The following is a 12,544-nucleotide window of genomic DNA, read 5'->3' as shown; positions in this document are numbered from 1 at the left end:
TCCCACCTTGAATTTTGATCCTGGTATTTATAGGTTTGAAAAACTGAAAACAGTGCACAGTGATCAGAGTGTAAATTCCAGGAGACGGAATAGAGTGGAACCACCGCACTTAACCGTTTTCACACCAAACCTAAAATGAATCCAGGTTTGCCTTAAATTGGCACCTTTGTTTTGGTTTTAAAGAATCAGGTGGTCCCTCCCTAAAACACTATGTAGTTTTTTATATTTCAAGATATCAGATGAAGTGTCAATGTTTGAAGGAAGACTAGGCCAGATGATTTTGTTATAAAAAATAGACTTGATTTGCAAAATGCAAGAGCCTCTGAAAAAAAGGACTAAATCTTGCCAAATCTAATACTATAAAGACACAATGACGTTATCTACCTTTGTTTGGCTTTTCTTTTTCTCTTTTCTTCCCCTGCACACTAATTTAGGTGAGGGAAATGGCAAGCCCCTCCAGTATTCTTGCTTGGAGAATCCCATGGACAGAGGAGCCTGGTCCACAGGGTCGCAGAGAGTTGGACATGACTGAAGCGACTAAGCATGCACGCACACTAATTTAAGAAAGCAACTTGAAAAATAGAGTAAGACTGCAATTTAGACTACATTTAATTTCTTGTGCATGGATAACTTCCCTTACATCCAGATAAATTTTTACTTGGATATACATAGCTATTTCAAACTCACATACTCTGTTAAAACTTACATTCTTTTTTTAAATGCTATCATCTTTAGAACTCCTCTAGTTCCATGAAGAGCACTGTCACTCAGCCAGTTTTCCATCTTGCTACCTTTGAGCTAGCATTTTGATCATAGCATCTTGTTAAATCTACATCTGAAACAATTTGAAGACTTTTTATTCTTTCCTAGGGCTAACCTCGTCTCTTACCCATCTCTGTCCTACAGATTTTGCTCTGCCATGTTGGGCAGTCTAGGTACTTTCATGGTTTGGGGCCTCAAATCTAAAAATTCACAACAGATTGTTTTAACATATTGTTTTTGTTACTTCATAGAATCTCAGTTTAATTACAGAATTCAGCTTCTCTCTCTAGCCATCCTGGATATCTTAGCTTGTCTTTGTCGCCTAAGTATTGTGTGTCCTAGAACATGATAGGTGTTCCATTAATGTTTGTAAAATGAATGAATAAGCTCCCCAAGGGTGTCATTTGCTCATGTGCTGAAATGATTTCACATAAGGTGGTGTCAACTATGAAGTAGTTCTGAGAGACAAAATGTTAAGCATAATTTATTTGAATTGATGGCTTGGAGGGATTCTAGTTTCAGAAGCATATACATTTTGATAGGGAATTAAAGATTTGAAGAGAAGTGTTAGTGAGGACCAAGTTTATTTAATACTAAGAATCACAGATGAGATCGTGCATGTGTGCTCAGTCACTTCAGTCGTGTCTGACTCTGCGACCCTATGGTCTGTAGTCCACCAGGTTCTTCTGTCCATGAGATTTTCCAGGCAAGAATACTGGTGTGGGTTGTCCTGCCCTCCTCCAGGGGGTTTGCCTGGACCAGGGATTGAACCTGTGTCTCCTGCATTGCAGGCAGATGCTTTACTGCGGAGCCACCGGGAAAGCTCCCAATGAGATGTGCAAGCAGCTATTTTTTTAATGTGACAGGAAAAAAAAAATCTAGCCTCCATGTGCAAGCAAAATCTATGGCGGAAATGGGCTGGTATACACCTGGAATTTGTTCTCCACCTCCCCTGTTGTTGAGTCACTGCTGGGAAGCAGCTGCCTAGCCAGCCATCCAGGTGTTTGTGGGGCTGTGTCCTTGTTCTTGCCAGTGGATAGTAGGGAAGGTGAGTCACTTCACTTCTGGATTAAGGAGGTTGAAAGTGGTGTGCCTTCTTTATTCTCTTTCCCCCATCCACTAGCTGTCATCTGAAGACAGTAAGACTTCAGCAAGTGACAGAGAGACAAGGTGGAAAGAGCCTGTCCTCCTGCACTGTTGTCGTAGTTCTTAAGCATTAATGTTTGTTATGTGGAGTCGGGGTGTAGGACAATGAGCCTGGATTCAACAAAAGACAACAAGGGAACTGAAGGAGAGAAACTTGTTACTCAGAGCTCCTGGAAGAACTGTCAATACGTGGTAAGCCTCAAGGACCTCGTGGAGAGGCCAAGAAAGGGTTCAGGCAGAGACAGCAGGATTGGGGGCATATGCTTTTATTAGGGTCTACAGGTAGAGTACTTTGGGATCACAGGGCTGGGACCAGGCTCTTCAGTTCAGACTGGCGAAGCGTGGGTGAGACTGCTTGTCACAAGGTGATTGGGGAGCATGTCAGGGACTGACATCTGCTTGTGACTCTATGGGCTGTTGTCTCAGGCATGGGCTGGAGGGAGGGGCTCAGTTTAAGGCTTCTGCACTGGCACCCCACTCCAGTACTCTTGCCTGGAAAGTTCCATGGACAGAGGAGCCTGGTAGGGTGCAGTCCATGGGGTCACTAAGAGTTGGACACGACTGAGCGACTTCACTTTGACTTTCACTTTCATGCATTGGAGAAGGAAATGGCAACCCACTCCAGTGTTCTTGCCTGGAGAATCCCAGGGACGGGGGAGCCGGGTGGGCTGCCATCTATCGGGTCGCACAGAGTCAGACATGACTAAAGCAACTTAGCAGCAGCAGCAGGCTACTGAGCCAGACAAAACGTATGCCAAGGCAGCAATATTGTGCAATCATCAAATGGAGAGAAGCTAACTTCAAACCACGAATGTCCACAATGCACTCTTACATGAAAACAAGATAGACTTTTATGAGGTTAGGCCATCAGAATTGTAAGGTATGTTTGTTATAATGTTTCTGGCTTTTGTGTGTATTAAATGGGCTAGAATTTCTCTAATACACCAATTCCCACATGTTCATATCAGCTCAGTTCAGTTGCTCAAGGTGTCCGACTCTTTGCGACCCAATGAACCACAGCATGCCAGGCCTCCCTGTCCGTTACGAACTCCCAGGGTTGACCCAAACCCATGTCCATTGAGTCAGTGATGCCATTTAACCATCTCATCCTCTGTTGTCCCCTTCTCCTCCTGTCCTCAATCTTTCCCAGCATCAGGGTCTTTTCAAATGAGGCAGCTCTTCCCATCAGGTGACCAAAGGATTGGAGTTTCAGCTTCAACATCAGTTCTTCCAAAGAACACCCAGGACTGATCTCCTTTAGGATGAACTGGTTGGATCTCCTTGCAGTCCAAGGGACTCTCAAGAGTCTTCTCCAACACCACAGTTCAAAAGCATCAATTCTTCAGTGCTCAGCTTTCTTCACAGTCCAACTCTCACATCCATACATGACCACTGGAAAAACAATAGCCTTGACTAGATGGACCTTTGTTGACAAAGTAATGTCTCTACTTTTTAATATGCTGTTTGGGTTGGTCATAACTTTCCTTCCAAGGAGTAAGCATCTTTTAATTTCATGGCTGCAGTCACCATCTGTAGTGATTTTGGAACCCCCCAAAATAAAGTCAGCCACTGTTTCCACTGTTTTCCCATCTATTTGCCATGAAGTGATGGGACCGGATGCCATGATCTTAGTTGAGCTTTAAGCCAACTTTTTCACTCTCCTCTTTCACTTCCATCAAGAGGCTTTTGAGTTCCTCTTCACTTTGTGCCATAAGGGTGGTGTCATCTGCATATCTGAGGTTATTGATATTTCTCCCAGCAATCTTGATTCCAGCCTGTGCTTCATCCAGCCCAGTGTTTCTTGTGATGTACTCTGCATATAAGTTAAATAAGTAGGGTGACAATATACAGCCTTGACATACTCCTTTTCCTATTTGGAACCAGTCTGTTGTTCCATGTCCAGTTCTAACTGTTGCTTCCTGACCTGCATACAGGTTTCTCAAGAGGCAGGTCAGGTGGTCTGGTATTCCCATCTCTTGAAGAATTTTCCAGTTTATTGTGATACATACAGTCAAAGACTTTGGCATAGTCAATAAAACAAAAATAAATGTTTTTCTGGAACTCTCTTGCTTTTTCCATGATCCAGCGGATGTTGGCAATTTGATATTTGCTTCCTCTGCTTTTTCTAAAACCAGCTTGAACATCTGGAAGTTCACGGTTCACGTATTGCTGAAGCCTGGCTTGGAGAATTTTGAGCATTACTTTACTAGCATGTGAGATGAGTGCAATTGTGCTGTAGTTTGAACATTCTTTGGCATTGTCTTTCTTTGGGATTGGAATGAAAACTGACCTTTTCCAGTCCTGTGGCCACTGCTGAGTTTTCCAAATTTGCTGGCATATTGAGTGCAGTACTTTCACAGCATCATCTTTCAGGATTTGAAATAGCTCAACTAGAATTCCATCACCTCCACTAGCTTTGTTTGTACTTATGCTTCCTAAGGCCCACTTGACTTCACATTCCAGGATGTCTGGCTTGTGATTATCTGGGTCATGAAGATCTGTTTTGTACAGTTCTTCTGTGTATTCTTGCCACCTCTTTTTAATATCTTCTGTTTCTGTTAGGTCCCTACCATTTCTGTCCTTTATTGAGCCCATCTTTGCATGAAATGTTCTCTTGGTATCTCTAATTTTCCTGAAGAGATCTCTAGTCTTTCTCAGTCTATTGTTTTCCTCTATTTCTTTACACTGGTTGCCGAGGAAGGCTTTCTTATCTCCCCTTGCTATTCTTTGGAACTCTGCATTCAAATGGGTATATCTTTCCTTTTCTCCTTTGCTTTTCACTTCCCTTCTTTTCGCAGCTATTTGGAAGGCCTCCTCAGACAGCCATTTTGCTTTTTTGCATTTCTTTTCCATGGGGATGGTCTTGATTCCTATCTTCTGTACAATGTCACAAACCTCCGTCCATAATTCATCAGGCACTCTGTCTATCAGATCTAGTCCCTTAAATCTATTTCTCACTTCCACTGTATAATCATAAGGGATTTGATTTAGGTCATACCTGAATGGTCTAGTGGTTTTCCTTACTTTCTTCAATTTAAGTCTGAATTTGGCAATAAGAACTTTATGATCTGAGCCATAGTCAGCTCCCAGTCTTGTTTTTGCTGACTGTATAGAGCTTCTCCATCTTTGGCTGCAAAGAATATAATAGATCTGATTTCGGTGTTGACCATCTGGTGATGTCCATGTGTAGAGTCTTCCCTTGTGTTGTTGGAAGAGGGTGTTTACTATGACCAATGCATTCTCTTGGCAGAACTCTATTAGCCTTTGCCCTGCTTCATTCTGTACTCCAAGGCCAAATTTGCCTGTTACTCCAGGTGTTTATTGACTTCTTTCTTACTTTTGCATTCCAGTTCCTTATAATGAAAAGGATATCTTTTTTGGGTGTTAGTTCTAGAAGGTCTTGTAGGTCTTCATAGAACTGTTCAACTTCAGCTTCTTCAGCATTACTGCTCAGGCATAGACTTGTATTACTGTGATATTGAATGGTTTGCCTTGGAAACGAACAGAGATCATTCTGTCGTTTTTGAGATTGCATCCAAGTACTGCATTTTGGATTCTTTTGTTGACTATGATGGCTACTCCATTTCTTCTAAGGGATTCCTGCCCACAGTAGTAGATATAATGGTCACCTGAGTTAATTTCACCCATTCTAGTCCATCTTAGTTTGCTGATTCCTAGAATGTCGATGTTCACTCTTGCCATCTCCTATTGACCACTTCCAATTTGCCTCGATTCGTGAACCTAATATTCCAGGTTCCTATGCAATATTGCTCTTTACAGCATCAAACCTTGCTTTGAACGTGTTCATATATTGACTCTATAACAATATTCCCTGTCTCTTCATAGGTTGGCAATATGTCTCATAAATTTTTGTACCTTCCATAGCACTTAGCATAGAGCTGATCACATACTTTTCAATTCATATGTATATATGTTTATAAAATTGTGGACATTAGATAAGATGATTGAATATTGATTTGAGGGAAATTGTCTTCTATGAAGGGGCTTACGTGGTGGTAAGGAATCTGCCTGCAATGCAGGAGACGCGGGTTCGATCCTTGGATCGGGAAGATCCCCTGGAGTAGGGCCTGGCAACCCACTCCAGTATTCTTGCCTGGAGAATCCCATGGACAGAGGAGCTTGGCGGGCTACAGACCATGGGGTAACAAAGAGTAAAACATGACTAAAGCGACTGTGCATGCATGCACATCTTCTATGAAATATCTCTTGCTATCTTCTTAATACATAGAATGGTCATTTGAATTGGTAAAGTCTTCAAACCTAGTTGCTAGGATTTTTTTTTTTTTTATATAACTTGGATTTTTTTTGAGGCCTTTTCAGCCCAAGTTTGACTTTACAAAGCACTTCCTGATGACATTACCTCATATCCCCCAAGGTAGAAATAATTAATCCCTCTTTTAAACTTGTAAAGACATCTTTATACAACCTACAACCCTGTGTTGCTCTTAGTTGCTTGTGTATCTGTCTGTCTCTAATCTACTATAAGCTCTTTGAAATCAGGCACCATGTCATATGCATCTTTTTATTTCAATAGGCTAGAAATTCACTAATGATAAGACTTGCTTTGTGATGCTTACTGCCATATACTTACTAGTGATAAAGGAATAGATGTTTCAGTTCTTAGCTTTCTGTGTTACTTTTTTCCCCTAAACTAACAAGACTGAAGAAAATTGTGATTTTTTTATCAAAAGCAAAAATATCTGAAATGAGATCGAGATAGCAAAATAAAAAATTTAAAATATATTGTCATGTCCATACACAAATCTTAAAATGTGAGGACATTTTAAGATAAGCTGAGTGTTGAAGAATTGATGCTTTTGAATTGTGGTGTTGGAGAGACTCTTGAGAGTCCCTTGGACTGCAAGGAGATCAAGTCAGTCAGTCCTAAAGGAAATCAGTCCTGAATATTCACTTGAAGGACTGATGCTAAAGCTGAAGCTCCAATACTCTGGCCACCTGATGAGAAGGACTGACTCATTGGAAAAGACCCTGATGCTGGGAAAGATTGAAGGCAGGAGGAGAAGGGGACAACAGAGGATGAGATGGTTGGATGGCATCACCAACTGGATGGACATGAGTTTGAGCAAGCTCTGGGAGTTAATGATGGACAGGGAGGCCTGGCATGCTGCAGTCCATGGGATCTCAAAGAAACAGATATGACTGAGCTACTGAAGTAACTGACTGACTATTTTTAGAGATGAACTCATAAATGAGAGAAGATGAGCAAGACAATCACATATTTAAAAACCTGGCATGACACTGTTTGTTAACTCTCAGCATTTTAGCTTATTATCTCTTTTAGTATTTTTTAGAGAGACAGAATGATAAAATAGAGCATGACTAGATTGTGAGTCTTGATTCTACAATGGGCTGGTTATATATTATGGGAAAAATTAGTCATTTAATCTTTCTGGGTATGAATCAACTTTTTATCTTTGAAATGGGATTGTTACCTCATACATTCTAATTTTATGGTCTCAAGATGCATTTTTGAGTGTAGTATGATTAAAAAAATATGATGATCAACTTTAAATGTTTTGTCTACTATTTATTCTACTCAAATATATTATCTTCAAAAGTTTGCATCTTAAATATATGCAATCACTTTAATCTCATGGCTTACTTTCCTTCTTGTTTTTCAATTGCTAACCATTTAAATAATGTAATTTTTAAATTATTTTGATTGATTAAAAGTACATTAAAATATAAATCATTTAGAGTTCTCTCATCCAAAGAAAGAAAACACTGTGCATATTTTGTTATACATCCTTTCAGTATTTTTATTGTACATATTTTAAAAATTGTAACTGTGTGATTGAAGGCAGGGGGAGAAGGGGATGACAGAGGATGATATAGTTGGATGGCATCACCGATTTAATGGGCATGAGTGTGAGCAAGCTCCGGGAGTTGGTGATGGACAGGGAGACCTGGTGTGCTGCAGTCCATAGGGTTGCAAAGAGTCGGACACGACTGAGCAACTGAACTGATCTGAACTGACTGAACTGTGTTCTAGGTAAACATTTTATTTCTTTTTCTTCTTCCTTTTTTTGATTATAACGTTATCTTTAAAGCATTTCCACTACTCACTGATTTGATTTTCTTTTTTTGGCATGGAAGATCCAGAATTTATTTAACCATTTTCCTGAATTTACTGTTTAGTTAATTAATTATTTTCACTTTTTTAAAAAGCTATTTTAAATAGGTTTCATTTACATCAGGTGTTGATAAAAGCTGGTCATGAAACATAGTAAAGTGTACAAAAAATAGAAAAGACTAAATTTTCTATATTCTTAAATTAATTTTCTATACATGAGAAGTAAGCCATCTATTAACTTACATTTTGTTTTTAACTAAGAATTCCTTAATTACTACCAAAGGAAAATAAACTAGAAAAATCAAATAGCATGAGAGTAACTTTTATGGATTAGGAAATGTTTTGAGAAACCCTAAGTAAGTGATTGGCATGGTTTATGTTCCACCTTTTAAGAAATTATTAATCCAAGATGAAGTGAGTCAAACTTATTATATAAATCACAATAAACCCATTTATATAATTTTCTCTCAATAGTATTTAGTCATTGTATTTAATCACTATTATCTTTATATTTCTTTATAATGATGGATAATGGATGGATAGAATCACTTGTAAAAAATTCCTTTGTGTTCATAATATTTTTTGCAAATGAGGATTTCATTATTTGTGTTAAACAAATACACATTTCCAAAAATTGTTCTGAAAAAAATAGCACATCCTGATGAAAAAGTTATTACTACCATGTTATTTAAAGAGGCTGAACACTCCAGGGAACTAGGGGTGTGGTGTGTTGGAAAGGCAGAGTTCCAGAACTTAGAAGAACTTTTTATCTTGGCTTTGTAACTATTTAGCTATTTGATTAGGAGTGAGCAGACCTCCTTGTGCTCCCACATTGGGCACATTAAAGGATTTGAAAGGCTAATTGCTCAATTCCCTTTCATCTCTGAAATTTTTGTAAATCTCTTATTCATCTCTAAGATGAGAAAACAGTTTGTATCAGAAAAATTTGATTCTGGTCTCTGATACACTGATGGCAGAAATGGCTCCAGTTCTCTCCCTCTCCCTGATTCGTACCCATTGCCATATGGTGTTGGGTTTCTTCCCATTTAGAGGTAGAATCTATTTCCCTGCTTCTAGAATCTGAGTTGGCCTTTGATTTGCTCTGGCTGGCAGAATGTGCTAAAGTGAAGCTGTGCCCAGTTCTGGCTTGGTGAGCTCTCACCCTCCCTTACTAAGCCTTCCCACTGCCTTGAGAATGAGCCTGTTGGAGGATGAGACATTGTGCTGAGCAGTGCTGAGTCAGCCCAGCTGTCATAGCCAAAACTTTAACCCAGCCGAAACAGATGGTACCTGACTATGGGAGCATGAGTGAATCTAGCTGAGACCAGAAGAACCATTCAATCACCAGCAGAATCCAGAACTAAAAAATGACTTATTATTTAAACCCTTTGAGCTATATAGTTGTTTGTTATGCAGCAAACAAATACCTTGTTTCCTTGTGGCAAATAGATACTTGATATATGTACTTAACGTGTCCATGTGCTCAGTCAGGTCCAACTCTTTGTGACCCCGTGGATGGTAGCCTGCCAGACTCTTCTGTCCATGGAATTCTTCAGGCAAGGATACTCGAGTGCATTGCCGTTTCCTACTACGGAGGATCTTCCTGACTCTGGGATTGAATCCACATCTCTTATGTCCTGCGTTGGCAGGTGGATTCTTTACCACTGGCAGCACCTGGGAAGCCCCTTTTAGATACCTGATACATAATCCTTTAGAGCATTGTACGTATCTTGTTTGACCCTTATTCTTGAGAATTCAGCTAGGGACGTTACTTTCTTCTACCAACCGAGTAGCTCACCTGAAGGCATTTGGTCCTGTTGGCACTAGACAAGCCATGTATTTATGAATGAAGTCATCATTTCTCCCCCTTTGTGTCAGCACCAGATTGGCTCCTTATGTGTTTTCCATTTTGGTAGATACGGTATCACAATTCTTCCAGGTTGACAACCAGAAATAATCTTGGAGACATGCTTACCGCTCTCTGTCTTCTCCACTGCCTCTCTGCCGCTTTTATTGCTGCTGTCTTAGTTTCGTCCTTAGCCTTGCTTTGGAAACATTGCATTAAGTTTCTAACTGAGCTCACTTAGTATCTAAACTCTCTCGTAAGCTAAGTCTAGAAACTCTAAAATACAAGAACTCATGCTAAACTTTCCATAGAGAAAAGAAGTATTATTGTTGGACATGTAATTGAACTATCAAAAGTATACAAAATCAGTATACAAAATGAACCTAAGTCAACAGTTTTGTTGAATATGCCAAAAAAAAATTTAAAATCTCAGCAATACAGAAAAAAACCCCAATATCTAAGCAATTTCTTTGCTAAAATATAATTTCTTTGGGGAAACTTAAATACTTGCTGGGAAATATTAATGAAGGAATTCACTGATCGTGGCGCTGAAATCACTTACTAAAATGCTGTCTTTTTAAATGAAAGTTTCTGTTCATCTGCCCATTGCCTGCCACAGAGAGACACTCAGCAAATATGTGTTGTTATTGTTTTTCTTCATTTTAATTATTAATGCTGTGTTTCTGTATTTCACAAGTGTGGTGGGTGGAATTTCGCATTGTTGCATTGAATTCTATACTTAGGTTCCACAGAGATTTTCACATACTGATGTGTGTAATCAGGGCAGAAGATATTTAAACTGACATATGGTTTTTCTGCCATCAGAACGAGAAACAGTCACTTTATTTTGTGGTTTTCTGAAAAGTACACTTCTGTGTGTGAACATCAGCCTTTGTTTTCAAAGACTGGAGTGGCTACAAAATGAAAGAGGATCTGTGGTTGTTAAGACAGATGCTGGGCTTACAGTAAGAATAAATAGGATTTTGTGGCTGGCACCTAATTTTTGGTGAAGATCAAAAGGGCGAAAAGAAAATCTGCTCACTGCTGAGAAAAGGAATCTGGGGCCTTTTGAATCATAAAAGTGTGGACCAGATACCGCTGTCTTGCTGGGAGGGAGTCTTCTGGCACAAGGGTTCCCAAATCTGAAATGCTGTGAGGACTATCTGAAGACTATCTCAATCAAAACTAACAGAACCTTCAACCCAACCATTTAGAGGGGCCCAGCCATCTACATGCTCTAAAGACTGACTGGATGATTTCATGATTTCGATAACCAGGCATATCTGGGCTCTAGTAGAGGATAAGTAGGATATGGTAGCTACATCTTTTTCTATTTTTAGGGCAGTACTAATTTTCCGAAACCTCTAGATACAATTTGTTTTTGGAGAAAAGAAAGGCCTTATAGTAAGACTTTTTAAAAAAGATAGATCAGAAAAAGAAAGGGAGGACTTCCCTGGCAGTCCAGTGGTTAAGACTCTGGGCTTCCAGTGCAGGGGGCATGGGTTCGATCCTTGGTCAGGGAACTAAGATCTTGCATGCCACATGGCATGGCCGGGGGAGGGGGGGAACTGGAAGTCAGGTATATAGGTATATTTTTTTCTGCCCCTGAATATTGAGATTTTGTTGTTGTTGTTGTTGTTAAGAAATATACTAGCCTCTATTTGTGTAGTCTAAATATGTTGACCTCATAGAAACAGTAGAACAGTGGTTACCAGGAATTTGGGGGTAGAGGAAATAGGGATATGTTGCTCAAGGGTGGAAATTTCTACTTATAACATGAGTAAGTTCTCCAGAGAAGGAACTTAGGGTTACCAGTGAAGAAGAGTAGGGGGAGAGGGATAGGTTGGGAGTTTGGGATTCACATGTACACACTGTTATATTTAAAATAGAATGCCTTTCCACGGGGGAAAAATGAATAAGTTCTATGGCTCTAATGTACAGCATGGTGGCTATAGGTAATAATAATGTAATGTATATATGGCTTTTGCTAAGAGTAGCTTTTAAAGGTCCTCACTACAAACAAAAATAGGGCTACTATGGGAGGTGATGGACGTGTTAATGAGCTTGATTTTGTTGTTGTTTAGTCACTAAGTCGTATCTGACTCTTTGTGATCCCATAGACTGTAGTGGGCCAGACTCCTCTGTCCATGGAATTTCCCAGGCAAGAATACTGGAGTAGTTTGCCATTTCCTTCTCCAGGGGATCTTCCCAACCCAGGGACTGAATCCATGTCTCGTGCACTGGCAGGCAAATTCTTTAACCCTGAGCCACCAAGGAAGCCCAGTGAGCTCGATAGTGGTAGTCATTTCACAATGTGTATGTGTATCGAATTATCATGTTGTAGACCTTAAGTATAGGCAATTTTTATTTGTCAATCCTGCCTCAGTTGAGCAGGAAGAAAGTCATTTTAAAAAAGCTAAGCTGAATAAAGAAACTGTACAGGTCTCTGCTTATGATGAATTTCTGTTATAAATCTTTAATACCAGCATTTCTCTTTTTAACCATAAGGGCAAATTATTTATTTTGGGTGATTATAATTCTAATTTTCTTTATTTTGCCCCCTAAGCATCTTATGATAGGGATATTGTGTAAATGCCTTTAAAAATAGTGTGCTTATCATTTCATAAGGCTTATTTGCAATGTCATCTTGTTTATTTTGTACTGAAAGTTATAAA

This window comes from Bos grunniens, chromosome 5, assembly GCF_055505025.1.
Source record: "Bos grunniens cultivar Pamir isolate PY7600 chromosome 5, Bosgru_T2T1.0, whole genome shotgun sequence".
Lineage (NCBI taxonomy): Eukaryota > Metazoa > Chordata > Mammalia > Artiodactyla > Bovidae > Bos > Bos grunniens.
The sequence above is the reverse complement of the archived record's forward strand: the minus strand, read 5'-3'. Positions refer to the sequence as shown.